Source organism: Sorex fumeus, unplaced genomic scaffold, assembly GCF_029834395.1.
Source record: "Sorex fumeus unplaced genomic scaffold, SorFum_2.1 ptg000110l, whole genome shotgun sequence".
Classification (NCBI taxonomy): domain Eukaryota; kingdom Metazoa; phylum Chordata; class Mammalia; order Eulipotyphla; family Soricidae; genus Sorex; species Sorex fumeus.
In genome coordinates, this window is record NW_026606167.1 from 5451964 (window position 1) to 5470590 (window position 18627).

The 18627-nt window shown below is 45.4% G+C and overlaps 1 non-coding gene across 1 annotated transcript; it reads right to left on the reverse strand.

Moving 5' to 3' along the window:
• Nucleotides 1–18149: 18149 nt before the first annotated feature.
• Nucleotides 18150–18337, reverse strand: LOC130043037 (U2 spliceosomal RNA). Its single transcript, XR_008795310.1, has one exon. It is a non-coding gene; the product is annotated as a U2 spliceosomal RNA (small nuclear RNA).
• Between the last annotated feature and the right edge of the window lie 290 nt (nucleotides 18338–18627).

The window sequence follows — 18627 nt, forward strand, 5'->3', positions numbered from 1 at the left end:
GAGATGTCATAATAAGATGTCCGGGAGCTGGTTTTTATAGTCTCTGAGTCTTGGCCGCTGATGGGATTACATGGCGCCAGGGGGCCAGTTAGTGAGTGTGACCTCCGCCTACTGGAATTTGGAGGATCTGGGTGGAGGATGCTCGACTCCAATCCGAGTAGGCTTGGAGATCTCGGCGGAACCTGCGTGGCTTTGTCCCTCTGCCAGTACCTTCATGTGTGCAGAGAGTGGTCTCAGCATGGTGGTGGCTGGTCCTGGAGGTCTTCGGCTGCCGGAGCCCTGATTGAGGCAGGGAGGAAAGCTCAACCCGCTCCCCTCCAAGGGGCCCCGGGCAAGCACAGCCAGGCGCGGGGGCAGGAGACTGTGGTCACAATCAATAGGGTAGAATTCTTTCCCTCGGGGAAAGCCGTTTCTGGACAGATACTCTCTCAGCAGGATGACCCACCCTAGAGCGGAATCCCCTGGGTGTGTTTCTCCTCTCCTTGTCCAACAAATATATAAGCATATATAATATAAATCATTTTGTATGGATACAGTAAGAAATGCCTTAAACTTATAGAATTGCTCTCCTAGGACCATCTCGATCTCAGAATACAGTGCTCAGGCCAGATAGTAGTTCCTACCCCTAGCAGGGTCCTACTCTCGTTTTTACTTTTGGATCATGACGGCATTTGTCTATGATCAAGCTCTTAACTTATAGTTAAGAATCGTGGCACTTTGGCCTGGCCCATTTTGATGCCAGGGTAGCTCACAGCTTGCCCTAGGTCCATTCAGTCCCTCGTCGGGACCCTGCTTTTGGGGTGTTAGGAACTAAGGGCAACTGAGGTTCAAGTCGAGAAAGCAGATGCCTGGGAGTGAATAATACTCAAATCCAATTAAATCCTAAGTTACAAAGCATAATGTTAACGGTCTTCCTGTATCTATACAAAAAGGGCATTGCTTTAAAGTAAACTGTTCATAAGACATAAGGAGAGGAGAAAGGCAATATTTCACTCATACATATAAAATCATAGATTTCTGAGGAATCTAACCTTACAAGTTAACAGGGTCTGATTAGGGGAAAACTGATTGGGGAGGAGAGCATAGGGAAGAATTTACAGATAAACACAATGGAATGGAAGTGCCTCAGGAGCACTGTGATGGGTATAACCCGATAAACTTAAGCTCCTTGTAGAGAAAGGGAGAAAGGACAAAGCAATGTCATCCTACAGGTAATAATTTTTTTTTTTTGCTTCATAGTGCTTTTCTTAGTCCTCTGCCCTAAAAATAGCCTTCAAAATCTAGTTTACTTGCTCTAATCCATGACACTTACATAGGCTGCATGGGATCACACCCAGCAGTGCTCAGGTGATGCTCCTGGCTCTGTGCTCACTTCAGGCGGGACTCCAGGGATAATGTGGGGCAAAGAAGGAAACCAAGGTCAGCCACATGCCAGGCAAAAGCCTGAATGCAGAACTATTTCTCTGACCCCTGGGACTTTAGTGTTTTGGATTTGGGAGAAGTCACACCTGGCAGTGCCCAGGGGATTCCTCCAGGCAATGCCCAGGGGCTACTCCAAGCAACATCCAGAGGCTACTCCAGGCAATGCCCAGGGGCTACTCCAGGCAATGCCCAGGCAATGCTCGTGAGCTATTCCAGCAGTGCCCAGGGATGATTTGATGCTAGGAAAGAAGCTGGGGTCATCCTCATGCAAGGCAAATGCCTTAATCCCTGACCTAGCTCTCTGGCCCCAGGGATTTGGAGGGAAGTTGGGGTGGGGGCATACCTAGCAGTGCTCAGGACCTACTCCAGGTCTGCCCCGGTGGTGCTTAGGGGACCATATACAGTAGGGGCGTGGGTGTGGGGGGGTTGGGTAGAACCAGTCCAGGACTTGTTGACACACTCTGCAGAGGATGCAATAGAGAACCAAGAACAGTGGATGCGCTGGCTTCTTCTAGCTCAAATAGAAGCAGAAAAGCAACCAGAGATGTCACTGACCCCAGCTGTAGCTTCAAGGAGGGGGTGTGGGTTGGGGGTGGGCGTCTCTCAGCCCTCCACTGCATGCTATGTCACATCTAGTTTCCAGAAACGGGGGCCCATCCTGAGTCCACCCTCAGTCTCCCCCGGGGGACTGTCGATTTCACACTCTCCCTGGGGGCTGGATCTGTCACACATCACCTCTGGAGTCATAACAGGGCCATGTGCCTCCGTCAACATCACCCATCCCCAACCTTGAAATCCTCTCATCCCGTCTTTTACAACTACTCCATCTCTTCACTCCTTGGTTGTTCTTGAAGCCCCCCAGGGAGATGTGGGGAGAAGTCGGTTATCAGCACTTCCATCATTATTCTCTGCATTCAAGGTAGAAAAATGGCAAATGCCTTGCTTCCAAGATTTAGGAATTGGGGCTGGAGCCAGAGCACAGCGGGTAGGGTGTTTGCCTTGCATGTGGCCAACTCGGGTTCGAATCCCAGCATCCCATATGGTCTCCTGAGCACCTCCAGGGGTAACTCTTGAGTGCAGAGCCAGAAGTAACTCCTGTGCATCACCAGGTGTGACCAAAGAGAAAAGAAAAAAAATTAAAAATCAAGATTTAGGGATTATAGCGTCCAAGGAGGTCAAGCTCGAACTCTGGTGCCAGGAGGGTAGGGTGTCTCCCTGTGATCACTATACCCCAACACTTAGCAGGTGTCGTTGAAATGTCATTGAGTGCAGGGGGCAATGTAGGAGGTTCTTAACCAGTGAGAGCATGCCCTTAGCACCACTATTTCAGTCCTGGCTACACCCCAACAGAAATGATGACAAGGTCTTCTGAAGGGCACGTGCCAGGCTGTGCACTGTGGCCGTATTTCCGGTGTCTGAAGCTATGACTAACCCTTAGATGCATTAATAGCCAAATGGGCTTGAGGCATCCAACTAACAGGAGGCCATCCCGCATGAAAACCCAGAGGAAACGCAACAGGCAGAGAGCGCGGTGATAAGCTTGGATGAAAGATAATAGCGAAGAAAAGAAATCTGACCCCAAAATGTCTAGGATGCATTATCCCGTTCATATGAAGTTCAAAGACAGGCAAACATCGTGTTTGACGAGAGAGATCAGAGGCATAACCGTGGGGGATATTGACTGGGAGGGAGTTAGGAGTGAGGGGAAACTGGGCCACATTACACTGGGCTGCTCTTTCTGTGGCTGCAGACGGACCCTCACAACTCATCTTCCAGATATGAGGGTCCTGTACTCTGCTGACAGGAAGTGGCCTCTTGGTTTTCAAAAATCACATCTCTAGGGAGCCCCCCCCCCCATCTTTTCACCGACTCCTCCTTCCCTCTCGTAATGATTGGATGCATTCTCCCCAAGAGGTCCATGAATGTACCAAGTATGATGTGTTCCTCCTAAGGCGTTTCGTATTTTATTTCCACCACCCTCTCCTGGAAGCCTGGGAAAAGCCCAGTCAGGGCCAAATGTCACCAGTTGTCTCGACTTTCCAGGATGAGATCTCGGTTTGCCTCTCAAGGTATGAATGTGTTTGGCTTCCCTGCACACATGGATGAACTTGGAGCTTCCAAGCTGAATCCACAGGGCCTGTGGGGTGCTGTCTCTCTCTCTCTCTCTCTCTCTCTCTCTCTCTCTCTCTCTCTCTCTCTCTCTCTCTCTCTCTTTCTCCCAATCATGGGCTTCTGAAGTCTCGGGTAGGATCCCCTTGTTCCCCAGCAGACAGCAGCTGGCCCCCATTCCTACCCTGTACGTTGGATTTGGCATCTCAAGAACAAAGAGGGGGCTGCCACCCACCCTTCCTCCCTTTCGCCAGCATCTGGGGGCTTGCAGGGCTTCTGCTAATGCCAGGCTGACGTGCTCTGCACTGGGGCTGTTGGAAAATTAGATCAGGTGGCTCTCCCCGTAACATATGACACTTTTCTAATTAGGGCAATGTTTAATTTACTGTCTCATGGCTTTTTGAATAAATATAAATTGTCATACTAAAGTGACAGGTGTAAAACCCAGGATGGCTGTGTTAGGGAGGTTAATCTGCTGTTAATCAAATCAGTTCTGCTTGACTTTCTCTCGGGGAGTGAGAGATAATGGGCCTGTTTAACTGGAGATTAGCCAGCTTTGGGCTGGAAATCCCCCCGGGTTCACCTGAGCCTCTGTGTCTCGTTCAGAATGAAGATATTCAAATGTGTCGATAATTAAAGTAGGGGCCAGCCCGCTCTCTCCTCTGGCCGTCCCCAGAGTGAGGACACACTTGCATGGGGCCTTCTTCCTTTCCCAGAACAGCACGACTCTTTGTTATTCCAATTAGTTCTGGAATATTCTGGAAGCTAAGAGCACCACGGCTACCACACACTATAATCCCTACATTTCTGTCTCAGGTCCCCTGGTGCTGACCACCGTGGTTGTGAGGGTCGTGAGGAAGAGCTGCTCTTGCCTCTTCTTCTTTATTTTTTTTAATTTTTTTTATTTTATAGGGTAGTTCACAATACTTGATTAAATTTAATATTCAAACATCAATCCCACCACCATGACACCTTCCCACCACCAAATTTGGGATGTTTCCATCCCGAACCTCAATCCCTGTCCCAAAGCACAACCGAAATAATATATTTTGTATTGCCTGCTGTATTGTCATTACCACTGAAAATGCTACAAAAAAAGTATACATAGAGGAAACAGTGTGAAGATTGTTCTATTTTGGCAGGGCCATTAAGACCTTCTTTAGGATATCACTAACATGTTAAAGATTGAGTGATGTGAGCTTTATATATATATATGTGTATATATATGAAAATATGTATATATGCATATATATATATATATAAAGGTAAAGGCCCTCCCGTTGTTCGTCGATTTGCTCGAGCAGGCCCAGTAACGTCTCCACTGGAGACCTTGTTGTTACTGTGTTTGGCATATCGAATACGTCACGGGGAGCTTGCCAGGCTCTGCCGTGCGGGCGAGATCCTCTCGGTAGCTTGCCAGGCTCTCCAAGAGGAGCGCAGGAATCGAACTCGGGTTGACCATGTTGGCTGTGTGCAAGGCAAACGCCCTACCGCTGTGCTATAGCGTATATATGTAGGGCGTTTGCCCGGCATATATATATTTCCCTTTATGATTGGTTCCCTACTATTTGAACCCGTCAAATGTGATGTGGTAGTTATGGAGAATGGATAGAGAGTGTGTTCTGATGCCCAGGAATACGTTCACTCGTACATGAGGTTCAGCCAGAGCATGTGGGGAGTGGCCCTGAGCATGGCAGCGGTTGGGTTCTGGAGGTTTCCGGCTGCCAGGGCTGGGTCCCTTGCGGCAGGGAAGGCTCTCATCCACCCCCCCTTTGAGGAAGCCCAAGTGAAACAGCCTGGTGCGGAGTCTGGTGGCATGGCTATGGTGAGCATCATGTTGGTCCCTTCCAGGAGAAAAAGCCGTGTGATCTGGATGGTGGCCGATGGCGAGATTATCTGGTGCTCAGCTGGAAGTGGTTTATGGGCATTTCCCCTGGGTCACTGGAGACTGGAGGGAAATGCGTGCTCTTGCCTCTTCACCGTGGCTTCATCCGTGGGTCATCGCCCAGGAAGAGGGGATCTCCAGGAAGGGGCTAGTGAAACTGTTAGCATCAATTTTGAAATTGGAGCACACAAGTGGAAAAATTTGGGGGTAACAGAAGACTGAGCAAGGTTTTAGACTGAGGACCCAGAGCTCTTTCAGATCCTAGCTCCCATATCTTGCTGCGTGGCTATGAACAAACCATGGTACTCACTGAGCCTAATTTTTCTAATCTGTAAAATGGGGTGATTGGATTAAAAGGGCGCCCATATATCAAACTCTTCAAACTGCATCCGGCTTTTTATCATCACCCACATAATCTTTCATGATCCCGTTACCACCCCACCCTTCCTCATGACCACATCCTCCTGGCCATCACCACCATCATCATTATTATCACTAGTCACCCCACCAGTGACAGCGGAATCACCACCCTGACCTCGCAGGTGGCCTTCACCATCACTAGCAACATCATGATTAAGTCGTCGTCACCATCACTCCCTTCTTTGTCACCATCACCCTCCTCTTCATCTTCATCAGTTTAAGTTCCTATAGAGCCACGAGCGTCGGGGGAGAAGAAGTTCCAATGGACACAGTCACCTTCACTCCGTAGAAGGGAACGTGTGACCAGAGTTATAGGCCTTCCCGCGACCACAGATTAATGAAGACAGAAGCTAACTGGTACTCCCAGTTCTTTCATGCATTACAATCCAAGGCTCTTTGCACAAAGGAAGGCTCAGACAGAGGCACGTGTAAGAAGCAGGTGATTGAACAACAGTGTATGCTAGAGGATTCCCTATCTCCATCACTCTAAGATGGGACATTATCTCATGGTTGGTTAGCTTCAGAAGAAAGAGCATGTACCTAATTACTTAAATTCAGAGATTTGTTTATTTTCCTTCCCCCCTGATAGACGGGTGATGTAACAAGAACAGACTTATTCCCTTGCACTCTGCAGCCAACGCCATGCTGTTAATCTCCCCCGTGACCCTGAATTGTCTCTGGATTTTGGAGAGGCACAACAACGCCTGCACTTACTCTCCTGTAACTCATCCAGCATGTAAAACAAATAACTAGGCTGACATGTGTGAAGTGCTGTGTTGTGGGCAAAAAAAGGAGGCAAGACAGTCTTGCTCTTCTATTTATGGACTATAAACCCTTTACGGTGGCATTGATGAAGGGTTTATAGTCAGTACACAAGCTGGTTACCCCATAAATTGTAATGTTATATGATAAACTGGGACTTTATAGCAGTAGTAGATATCAAAGAAAAAAATGAGTTGGAGCCGGGAAGGATCTATCATTGAAGATTGTGGCTGCAACTTTAAATATTCAAGCTTGTTTTTGTCTTCATTTCATTCAAGCATCGAATAATTCATGTTATTCAGAGTGGGGATTTATAGATGTACCTAGAGATCAACTGTTTCGAAAAAGAAAAACACAACAAAACAGCACCCTGAATGGTGAATGGCACCGTCATGATGGGGATAAGAAATAGGAGAAGAGAAACACTGAATTATTCATGTATTTGGGCTTTCTATTCTTGTACCAGCAGATGACAGGTATGCCATCCCACCCCCAACCCCACCTCATTTGGGGCCTGCTAATACGGCACTGTTGTAGGACATCTTGGTTACTATATCGAGAAACGGAAAATATTTACAAGGGAAATGTGTTGAACATAACTTAATTGCTTCTAGTTTACATTAAAGCTAAAAGCAGTAAAATGTCAACAAATGTTAATTTCCCAGCCTCTCTAATGGGCCCACACTCTTTCAGCTCCCAATTCCGTCCTTATTCATTATGGAACTGAAATTGCTAATATTTACTTATTACTTATTTATATTTTCATTTGAAAGTAAAAATAAGCTCATTTGCCTTCATAACAGCTTAATATTTCCAGGGCTAAGAAACTATCTTTTTAAGGATTTCTATTAATGGCCTCTCAGAAGAAGAAATCAGGGAGTTTTCATTTTTTTTTTTTTTTGCATACGGAATACAAGAAAAGTATCATTAACTTAGCACAGGATCATCATTCACTTGGGAGCTGGCTTGGTGCTCTGGAAAAGAAGGTGCTTTGGATTCAAAGAGGTGAGGAATTGCTTGGTATTGGCTGAGGGTTAAAATCCACCTGCAGGGACTGGCCTCCTTACCCCGCCCCAGCTCCCCCGTTTTCCAGTAGCTTGGCAGTCACACCCACAAAATGTCCCTGGCGCAGTGTGATCTCATCAGCAGCCAAGACCCAGAAACTATAAACTAAAGCTCCTGGAAGAGAGCGACACAGATTTTCCTGGAGTGTGACCTCTTCCACTCTAGCCCACTTGCACACCAAAAGTAGCACATACTTGCTTGGTTTTAACATAGCACAGCGGGTAGGGCGTTCGCCTTACAAGCGGCCAACATGGCCGACCCGAGTTCGATTCCTCCGCCCCTCTCGGAGAGCCCGGCAAGCTACCGAGAGTATTCGATATGCCAGACACAGTAATAACAAAGTCTCCAATGGAGACGTTACTGGGCCTGCTCGAGCTTGTATTCTCTTATCTATGGGATTTAGTGGCTCCAGAATGAAATACAACAACCTTCACACTCTTCCCTCTTATTGTGGTGGGAAGGTGCTCGGTGGTGGGATTGGTGTTTGAATATTATCTGCAATGAACTATTGTGAACTACTTTATGAAAACAAAATATATAAAAATTGGGGGGGAGCCCCCACCTTCAGATATTCTGAGTTCTGTGTGACTCCTGCAGAGACAGGGATGCCCACCCTTGTGCCACTTGCTGACTGGAGGTCATTTGCAGATGTCCTGTTGGGACCAACTACGTTCTCTGACTAGTGACCAGGTGAAGATCTTCTCTGATCTGAGAGCCAGGAAGCTCCAGTTAAACCAATACATAGTTTGGGGACTCTTATCAAGACTGGAATTTTCATAAATTGCTGGTTGCCCCAGGGGTGTTCCCTCAATTCTCTCAATTTCCTCAAAGAATTGTCACAGACAAGGCTGGAGACCATCTCGCTCCCGACCTTGACCCAGTTATCGGATATTCCTGCTGGAAACCATTTTGGCATTCTCTCCATGAGCCTCTTCACTCACACCAGCATTAGGCCAAACACGACAGTATTCATGGGATTCTCCTTTACGTACAAAGCAGTACGTGGCGATCACACTGAGAGAGGCCCTGAATTACCAGGAGTTGCTGAGATCAGGTCAGCCAACAGCAGCTCACGACCAAATGAAGCTCAGAGGTAAGAGTGAAGGAATGAAAAAGGGACAGGTGAGAGATAAACGTCGCACAACGGGACCTAGAGCAGAGAAGGGAAATGATCAGTATCTCCTATCTTATCATCTGATTGGAAACGGTTGGTTCAGAGGTTTGAGTCGGGCTCTCAGCTCAAAGAAACATGAATCCTACACTTCACAAAGTGGAGGGAAGTGGTAGCAATGATCGCTTCATTAAATATTAAAACATGGGTAGATAGAGTGGAAGAAGAAATAAGAATTAGATGCATGGCCGGAGTGATAGTTACAACGGGCAGAGCGTTTGCTTTGCACACAGCTGACCGGGATTCACTCCCCAGCATTCCATTTGGTCCCCTAAGCACTGCCAGGAGTGATTCCTGAGTGCGGAGCCAGAAGTGGGCCTCCAAACGAAAAACAACAATAAGAATTGGATACAATAGTCATTTAAAATTAACCTAAAATTAGTTTTCAAAATTCTCTCTAAATAAGCTAGAAATAATCACAGGTCATGAAGAAGGAAAACACATGTGTCTTTAACTGGACTAGGTGCTTTTTAAAAATAAAGTAAAGTAAAGTAAAGGCCCTCCCATTGGTCATCGATTTGCTTGAGCGGGCCCAGTAACGTCTCCATTGGAGATTTTGTTGTTACTGTGTCTGGCATATCGAATACGTCACGGGGAGCTTGCCAGGCTCTGCCGTGCGGGCGAGATACTCTCGGTAGCTTGCTGGGCTCTCCGAGAGGGACGGAGGAATCGAACTCGGGTTGGCCATGTTGGCTGCGTGCAAGGCAAACGCCCTACCGCTGTGCTATCGCTCCACCTCGGCCTTTTGGCTAAGATCAAGTGTAGTATTTAAAAATAAATATATTACAAAGAACACTGCTGCTCCTATTCACAAACCTACTGGAATAGGTTTGTTCAGAAAACTGTGTTTTGGATAGTCATTAAATAATATCCAACAACGTTAGTTCAGATGACTAGAGCGTATTTATTGTGACACAGTCTCTGCCTGCATTTTCTTGATCATTCCTATCGTTAGGTAATAGGCTGCTAATAGTCATCCATGTGTGACCTTCCACCAGGCCAGCTTTCTATCCTTCAGCCTATGAGCACACATATTGTATGCATCTGAAGAAAACACTGTCAGAGTCACAGAAATGTACTTTATTCTGAGTCACCATTTATACGCTTCCAGGATAATTATGTTAGAGGAAGTTCCTGAAAGCAAACTCACTTCTTTTAGCATTAATGATCATCTGAAGGCAGAACCACAAAGCTCCAGTACTGAAAAGCACCCGGGAGTTAGCCAGCGTTCCAGAGGAGAGGTTGTCTGGGGGCCCAAGAAGGCTGTGTGGAGCTGGGAAGACCTGCAAAACCCCAGGTGACTCCCTCCAAAGTCATTCATTTTGGCCTTCCTGAACCTAACCTGCTGACTAGCGGGAAACGTGAGATGTGCTCAATCTCTTTGAAAAAAAAATTAAAAAATTCAGATGTGATGAAGATAAGTGGTTGGGTTCAGCCCTTGGGTTCAGCGTTTAGAGAAGGGATCTGGTTTGGTTGCATGACACTGGGGAACCGGCTTCTTCCAATTCAAGCAGCTTTTTGCATTCACAACTTACGTCTTATGATGGGCTAGAGCACAGTGGGTAGGGATGTAGCATTTAGCGTCACTAAATGCTACAGCTAGTTAGAGTTTGCCTTGCATGCAGCTGACCCGGGTTTGATTCCTCCATCCCTCTTGGAGAGCCCGGCAAGCTACCGCGAGTGTCTCGCTTGTATGGTAGAGCCTCGCAAACTCCCCGTGGCATATTCGTTATGCCAAAAACAGTAACAAGTCTCACAATGGAGACGTTACTGGTGCCTGCTCGAGCAAATAGATGAACAATGGGAGGACAGTGTTACAGTGTCTTATGTCTTATGATATGGTAAAGAAAGCCTACTTCTTTAAACTCTCCCGATTGCTTTACTAAAATATAGATTTTTATCCCTCAAACACTCCTGAATAATTCTCATGAATATTTGAACATTAGGTTTTAAAGTTTACCTACAAGCCATCCAAACTCATTTACCCATGGTGCATGCCAGCCTACATGATGCTAAAGATATCAGAGCTGGATTGACAGGACAGTGGAGAGAGTGCTTACTGGACCCGGAGATGACCAGGGTTTGATCCCCAGAATCCCAAATGGTCCCTTGAGCCCCACCAGGAATAATTCCTGAGCACAGAGCCACGAGTAACTCTCAAGTATCACCAGGCATGCCCCGCCCTTCAAAAAATAGATATTTGGAGGTCTTTATATTGACCTAAATAAAAATCTGGTGATTAGGGTTTGTTTTCTGCATCACTAAATGCTACAGCTAGAATGGGATGGTAAGGACGGTGATTGGCTTAGCGCCATCCCCAATTTAGAAAAGCTTGTCCTGATCAAGGTGAATGTGCTATTAAATGTGCTTGGCTTCGGTTCTCTTCCACATTTCAGAGGACTCTGGCATTGAATACCCCTTTCATTCTTTGCCAGGCAGGCAAGGTATTCACTCCATTTTCTAGATGAGGACACGGTCCACGGAAGTTTAACAGCCTGCCACGTTCACCTAGAAAACTCATTATGAAGCTAACAGGGCAAGCCACGTCTCACGGCAATAGCATTGCACGCCTTACAAAAGGTGGGGGGATTATCAGGGGGCTTACAACCCACGAGTTCCCATTTCATTCTCCCCTTACTCGCGGGGCCCCCTTTCACCTGCCTCCTTCTGCTATCTAGGCTCAGTGTGAGGACACATTGCTGATATGTTCTGTTGGGCCTTCCCTTTTCCGGGAAGTGCTGATTACGGCATGTTAGAATCACCTATAGGGACTTTTATCCTAGACTGAATCTTAAAACCACTCGCCAGAGCTCCCGCTGGACTGTTTGGGACTGAGCCTCCAGCTCTGCTAGTTTTTAGAAATACCAGCAGCTCAGGGATGGGGGAGTGGGAGTGGGTGGGGGTGGTCAGATGCAACCTGGTTTGAGAACCCCTGCCTTGGAAGCTTTGATATCACCCAGGATAAGTGTGGGAGGTACCCAGGATGCTTGTTAAAAATTCAGCATCCTGGGTACCTCCCAAACTTCACAGCCAGCCCCTGCAGGCAATAAGGTCTTTTAAGTGTATTGAATTTTGCGGAGCACGTCACCTGAACGGCAGGGTTCCACCTGGTGCGTTTTCACTGACGATGTGGTCTATCTCTAACAACACCAGGCCGGAGGTCAAAACTCCACTGACCAAGAAAAAGGAAAACAAGTCAATAAGGGAATCAATATCATCTTACTATGTCGGAGTGAGGAAGCATCTCTGACCTTTCTTGACTTAGCCAGATTTCAGTATCCTGATAACAATGGAGATTGAGCACACACTGAGTTCCAACTGAGCACACATCTTGGAGGACACTGGCGTGATTGGGAGTTGATACTGCAGCTGCAGCGTGAACCTTACTCGGGGTCCCAAAGACTAATACCCAAGTATTCTTTGCAGTGGTGGCAAAAGGCCTGAGCGTGAAGATGTTTCCTACACACTGGGTGGTCTGGGGCAAGTGACTTAACTCTCAGGACTTCCCACTGTTCCTTTGAGAAGACAAAATTGTGCATGCAAATTCATGAACCCATGATAGCTCAGTGAAACGTCGCTCGAGTGGTTATGTCTTGTGTCCTCTTGTGAACCCATGCTTATGGTCGATGGGAATGCTTAATCTTATCCATAATACATGGAGAAAACTGGTGAGGAGACCGGAGTCAGTGGGAATTCACAAATAATCTGATTTCTTCATGAAATGAGAAAACACATCGCCTTTTGTGGGAATATAGCACAAGGAGAGGGCTAAATTAGTGTTTGCTCTCTTCATCTCATCCTAAGCTCCTTCCGTTTACTGAGGATGTGTTGACATTAGTCCTAATTTAGTCATATTAGCCTAATAGAAAACAGGTCACCGAGAGTCTATTTACTTCTCGTTTTGTCTACTTCCCCTGCTCATGGGCCCTGATGGGTCAAGTTCAGTTTACTTCGTTTCCACTTTGATGTTCTCACAAAAGAGTGTTCCAACTTCCTCCACCTAGCACCTTGGCCTTGGGTTCTCCATGATCATCTACCCCAGTTTCTAGAATCCAGAAAAACAAAAAGTGGGGCGTGACTAGGGAAATCATTCTGGGGGTATGCCAGGAGTTTAATCACCAGGAAGGAAATGGCTGTGTTCCAGGTCATCAGGACGAAGCCCTGAAAAGCAGGTAAAAAAATGACACAATTCCATTTGGTAGTCAAATTAAGAGGAGAACAGGGCCAAGGAGGGAAAGTTACGTTAAGAGAGGGACAAAGGGAGGAGAAGACCCTGGTTCTCTCTCTCTCTCTCAGGGACTTCCCAGCTCCACACAGCAAGTTCTTGCTCCAGGCAGCTGCCAGATATATTAGGTCACATTTCTTAGCATGCGTTCCTGCCAAATGCGTATTCCTCAGCTTCTGATCTATTTTTTTTCCCTTCCATAATAGACGTTTCTAAAAGAACACAGAGTCACACGCTCCCCGCCCGCCCGCTCGCCCCACCCAATGCTGGAGGAGCACTCTGCAGCCGCTCAACTCTCTCCTGTGCAGAATTACCCAATTATCTTCTAAATTATAAAAGGGAAATCTTCCCCACCAACTGTTCATGGCAGGGCCAGGATGCTCAGTGTTGCAAAACGGTAGCAAAAAAAAATGTAAACAAAAGAATCCCACAGAACAGGGGGCAAGCTGTCCACATATGCCAATCCCAGCGCCTTCCATCAAAGGCAGAATTGCTTCCCCAATAAATGAAGCCAGTGCAACTAATAAACTCAGGCACTAATTGCTGGCTGCAGATGTATTAACTGAAGCAAATGCGATGCCGGCAACCATTAATTATCTAATGAGGCCAGCAGGCTTCTGATGAGGTGGGGGCTGATTAAATATTAAAGAGAGGCATATGGAAAGTGCCAGGAACAAAAGATTTCAACCTAAAAAAAAAAAGAGGAAAAAAATCATTTTTTTCTTTCTTTTTTTTTCTCCCATTCTTTTTTCAAGACAAGAGCCAGCCCTGTGTCTGAGAAAGGTAATTAAAGTCCCTTCACTAGCACTAGTCTCAAAGTGAGGTGGGTGAGATCTGACTTCTGAAGCTTTGGTGCAGATGAAAAGGTTTCACATGAAAAAGGGGTGACAAACACATCCCCATGTAAAAGCAGTTGCCTCTTTGCTTAACCCTTAGAACTAGGGCGAAAGCCTACTGTTTTGTTCTTTCCTAGCTTTGCCTTTGGTGGAAAAGCACTCCCAGACTCAATCCAGTCAGGAGGCAACTCTCTGGGCAGGGTTTATGCAGAAGCTGTTCTGGGTTTTCACAACTTCCTGGCGGGTCTTGCATGTTTGACCCAAAGAGGAGTTCACCCTTTGCAGGACTTTAACTATGCTCTACACCCTGCTAGGACTTTAGCTATCTGTCCTACATCCTGCTAAGTCCTTTTTTTTTTTTTTTTTGTCTTCCTACTGGAAGAGATTTGCTCAAAGTCATGTAGCATTTTAGAGTAGAATAGATTTTTGAATCCAGAGCATGTGTCTCATTTTTCAGCTCATTCATATTTTGGCTCATAACCAACACCCTCTATGTCCTCCCCATAGCACCCCCAAGCAGGGGCAGTTTAAGGGAGTCAGGGGATACATATTTTATATGATATTTTATATGATACCTGTTTCCAGTGAAAATTTTTAAGTGGTTTTAGGATTGTCCCTGGAGAAAAAAATAGTCCAGCTTTTAAGGGCGATGTCATATGAATAGATGATTGTCTCTTTATAACTGTCTCCAATTCCAGGAAAGATTTGGGTTGACCAGATATCCCATTTTCTGGACCTGAGTGGGTTCTGCAACTAGAAACTCTTGTTCAAAGCCAAACTGTCTTATGTAAGCAAGCATCCTTTACACTAGCAGTAATGATAAAAATTATTTTAGTTTCTCTCACTGTAAAGCCCAAGTTACGTGTGTAGGTGCATTTTCTCTGGGTTTCAATCAGATTTGTCTGGAGGAGGGAGAAAGTTGAGAGGGAGCAGGGAGGGAGCACACAGATAGCACTGAAGTGACTTGAGCTATGATAGCCCATCTGTCTCTCGAAGCTGGTTAGTCATTTCTTCCTCCAGCTCTTGTCTTTCTCCTCTCAAACTATAAGTGATGAAGGAAGTGATGGATGCCTACATCCTTGCAGCTTTAAATTCCTCATCCCTGGGGGGAAAAGAGTATTCAGGTCAATGTCTTTAAAGACAGCAACCCACATCCACACAGCACAATCTGTGGCATGTTCTCTTTTGCACTGTCTAAATGGATTCTTCTACAACCTGGAGATATCGGCAAGCTTTGGAGCGTTCGGCTGAGAAAAGTAATCCTCATCGAATTGGAGTTGTCACTGAAAAGTTATGAAAGCAACTTGCATTAAAAATAAATCAAGGTCACAAGATAAAACCAAAGACTCCCTTGCAGAGGCCAGTTATCAAGCGGTGTGTATCTTGTGCATTTTAATGGTAGAGAGAGATGGTTTTAAAAAAAAATCAACTAAGAAAGTTACTTGCTGCTTCTTTATTTGATTGTTTTGTTCTGTTTTGCTTTTACTATTGCACCAATGATCAACAATCCTCTTGTAGTTCATAGGCTTAGTTTTCTGCTTATAAATGTTTATAAGACGCAGTACTGGAGAGGAGATGCCTTATTTTCTTCAGATCAGTTCTCTGCACCCAATCTGTATCCCAGCGTCCCTTAAAGTATATTTTGTGGTTCTACAGGGAAAAAGGAAGGAAGGTTCTATATAATTTCAGGTGCACATGACAACATAGAAAAATCCCCAAATATCAGGAGATATGAGAGCACTCATTTGGTCAGATTTGAATAGATAAAACTAATCTGGGGCAGAAAAAAAACCTGCAAATGATGACTGGTAAAAACAATTAGAAAAGTTGGCTCCTCTGAGTCAGTGGCTAGGATTAAACATAGGCAGGGAAAGGGCATTTTAGGCACTGGAGTGATGAACGTGGGTCTGACCAAGCTTTTCATTTTTCAAAATTTTTTTAATTAATAATTTTTGTTAAAATTTGACAACTGTAAAAAGTTTAAATTTTATAGACATTTTGCTTTATGTAATATTTATCTTAATTTTAAAAATAGGTTTATGGGGTCAGAGAGCTAGTTCAGGGAGTAAAGCATGTTGCTTTGCATGCAGCTAGTCTGGGTTCTATCCCTGGCATCCCCTGAGCACTGCTGGGAATGATCCCGAGCCAGGAGTGAAACTAACCCAGCACTGCAGAATATGGCCCCAAACAAACAAAAACACAAATCATACAATATCTTGCAGCGTTTCTAGAACACTGCCTATTGTCTGTCATCTACAAGTTGTTCACTCGAGTCATCCTAAATAGGATTGGAAGAACACTAGATGAAGGACAACCATGCGAGCAAGCCGGGTTCCGCAAAGGATTGAGCACCATTGACCATATCCACATGATAACAAAGCTCATTGAGGTTTATCAGGAGTTCAAGATGCCGCTCTGTCTAACGTTCATTGATTTAAAGAAGGCCTTTGATTCTGTTGAGACAGAAGCGGTCATTGAAGCCCTAGCCAATCAGGGCATACAAGCCCAATACATCAAGATCCACCCTTGAGAACATCATGCGACGACTGGAATGGGAAGGAATGGGAGTGAAGATAGATGGTCGGCAACTACACCACCTCTGCTTTGCTGATGACATTGTTTTAATAACACCAAACATCAGCCAAGCGGCACAAATGCTGGCCGACTTTGACCGTGAGTGTGGAAAGGTAGGACTACAGCTGAATCTTACGAAGACAATGTTCATGAGAAACAGCCTCGTTCCTGATGCCCCATTCACTCTCAACAGAACGACCATCTCCGAATGCAACAGCTATGTGTACCTAGGTCGAGAAGTCAACATGACAAATGACCTGGCACCCGAGCTGCGCAGGAGGAAGAGAGCGGCTTGGAACGCCTTCAAGAACGTCGAAGAAATAGCTAAGAGGACGAAGAACCTCCGGCTCCAGGCACATCTCTTTGATTCCACTGTTCTTCCTGCATTAACATACGCCTCAGAGGCCTGGGCCCTATGCAAACAAGATGAGAACACTATTCAGGTCTCCCAAAGAATAGGAAGAGCTATGCTTGGAATATCACATTTCACTCAAATGAGAGAAAGAATCCGGAGTTCTGACCTCCATCGACGATCAAGAATCAGGGACTATGTCTCATTTGCCAAGGTGTCGAAAATCAGATGGGCTGGTCACGTAATGAGATTTAAAGATGACCGCTGGACTAGAGCTGTTACCGACTGGATTCCACGGGATGTCAAAAGACCGCGTGGCCGCCCACCTACCAGATGGTCAGACTTCTTCGTGAAGATCATGAATGATCGGTTTGAGGCTCTTCATGTTCCCAGAGCGAACAGATGCCATTGGGCTACACTAGCACGCGACAGGGACAAATGGAGACGTTACTGGCGCCCGCTTGAGCAAATCGACGACTAACGGGAAGTTAAGTGATTAAGTGATTAATGTCCTGCAATTGACTTAGAAAGTCACTGAGTAAAAGATGGATTGATGAATTCACAAGGGGATAATTAGGTAAACAGATGCACAGAGAGGTAGATGGTAGATGCAGGCAAAGATCAAGGGGCAGATGAACAGATGAGAGGTTGGGTAGATAGGAATTAATGAAGCAAATAAGTCAAACTACTCATTGTATCTAGGGATCTAGGGGAAGACAATAACAGTTATTCCAGTTTCTCTTACTTTAAAGCCCAAGTTATGTGTAGGTGAATTTTCTCTGGGTTTCAATCAGATTTGTCTGGAGGAGGAAAAAAAAAATATATATATATATATATGTCAGTAGAATATTCCTCAGCTCCGAGAAGATGAAGATAAAATCCTGCCTTTAGCAACAACAAGCTTGGAACTGTCATAGTAAGCAATTGTTCACTGTACAATTGTTGCAAGTTTTCCACTTGTTTGCACATTTTCAGAATCAAATGTCAGTTAAAAATAATCACAATAGGGGCTGAAGCGATAGCACAGCAGGGAGGGTGATTGCCTTGCACACAGTCGACCCAAGTTCAATCCCCGCCATCCATAGGGTCCCCTGAGTACTGCCAGGAGTAATTCCTGAGTGCAGAGTCAGGAGTAACCCCTGAGCATTGCCAGGTGTGACCCAAAATGCAAAACAGAAAAAAATACAATATTTTTTTAAAAAATCATAATCTTAAAAGGGTTCTATATTTAGGAAATGCCACATGCTTTTTATCCTTCACATTGTCCACTTGGGACTATTTAAGTTCAGAAGATAGTAAAGGTTTTAAGATATTTTCTGTATTTTATTTTTCTGTGCATTCCTGGAGGTACTACAATACCGGGTCGATGCAGGCAACAGATGTAGCAAGCTCTTATTCCACTTACTAGTCCCCCAAAGCCATTTAATATATTGTCTTTGGATAGGGGCCATATTAGATATTGAACTGATAAGAACAGATATTACACTTGATCTAAGCCAAAAGGCTGAGAAGTGATTAAAGGTTTTAAGTTTTTAGAGTTAAAATAAAAGTAGCAAGGTATGTTTAGCTTAATAATCCCTCAAACTACTTGATCCAGAAACTCTTCATTTCGTTTGTTTTGGGGTTGTATAGGTGATGCAGCAGTATTTCCTGGCCCTCTTTGAGAGCCCGGCAAGCTACCAAGAGTCTCCCACCTGCACAGCAGAGCTTGGCAAGCTACCCATGGCGTATGCAATATGCCAAAATCAGTAACATAATGGGTCTCATTCTCCTGACCCTGAAAGAGCCCCCAGTATGTCCTTGGGC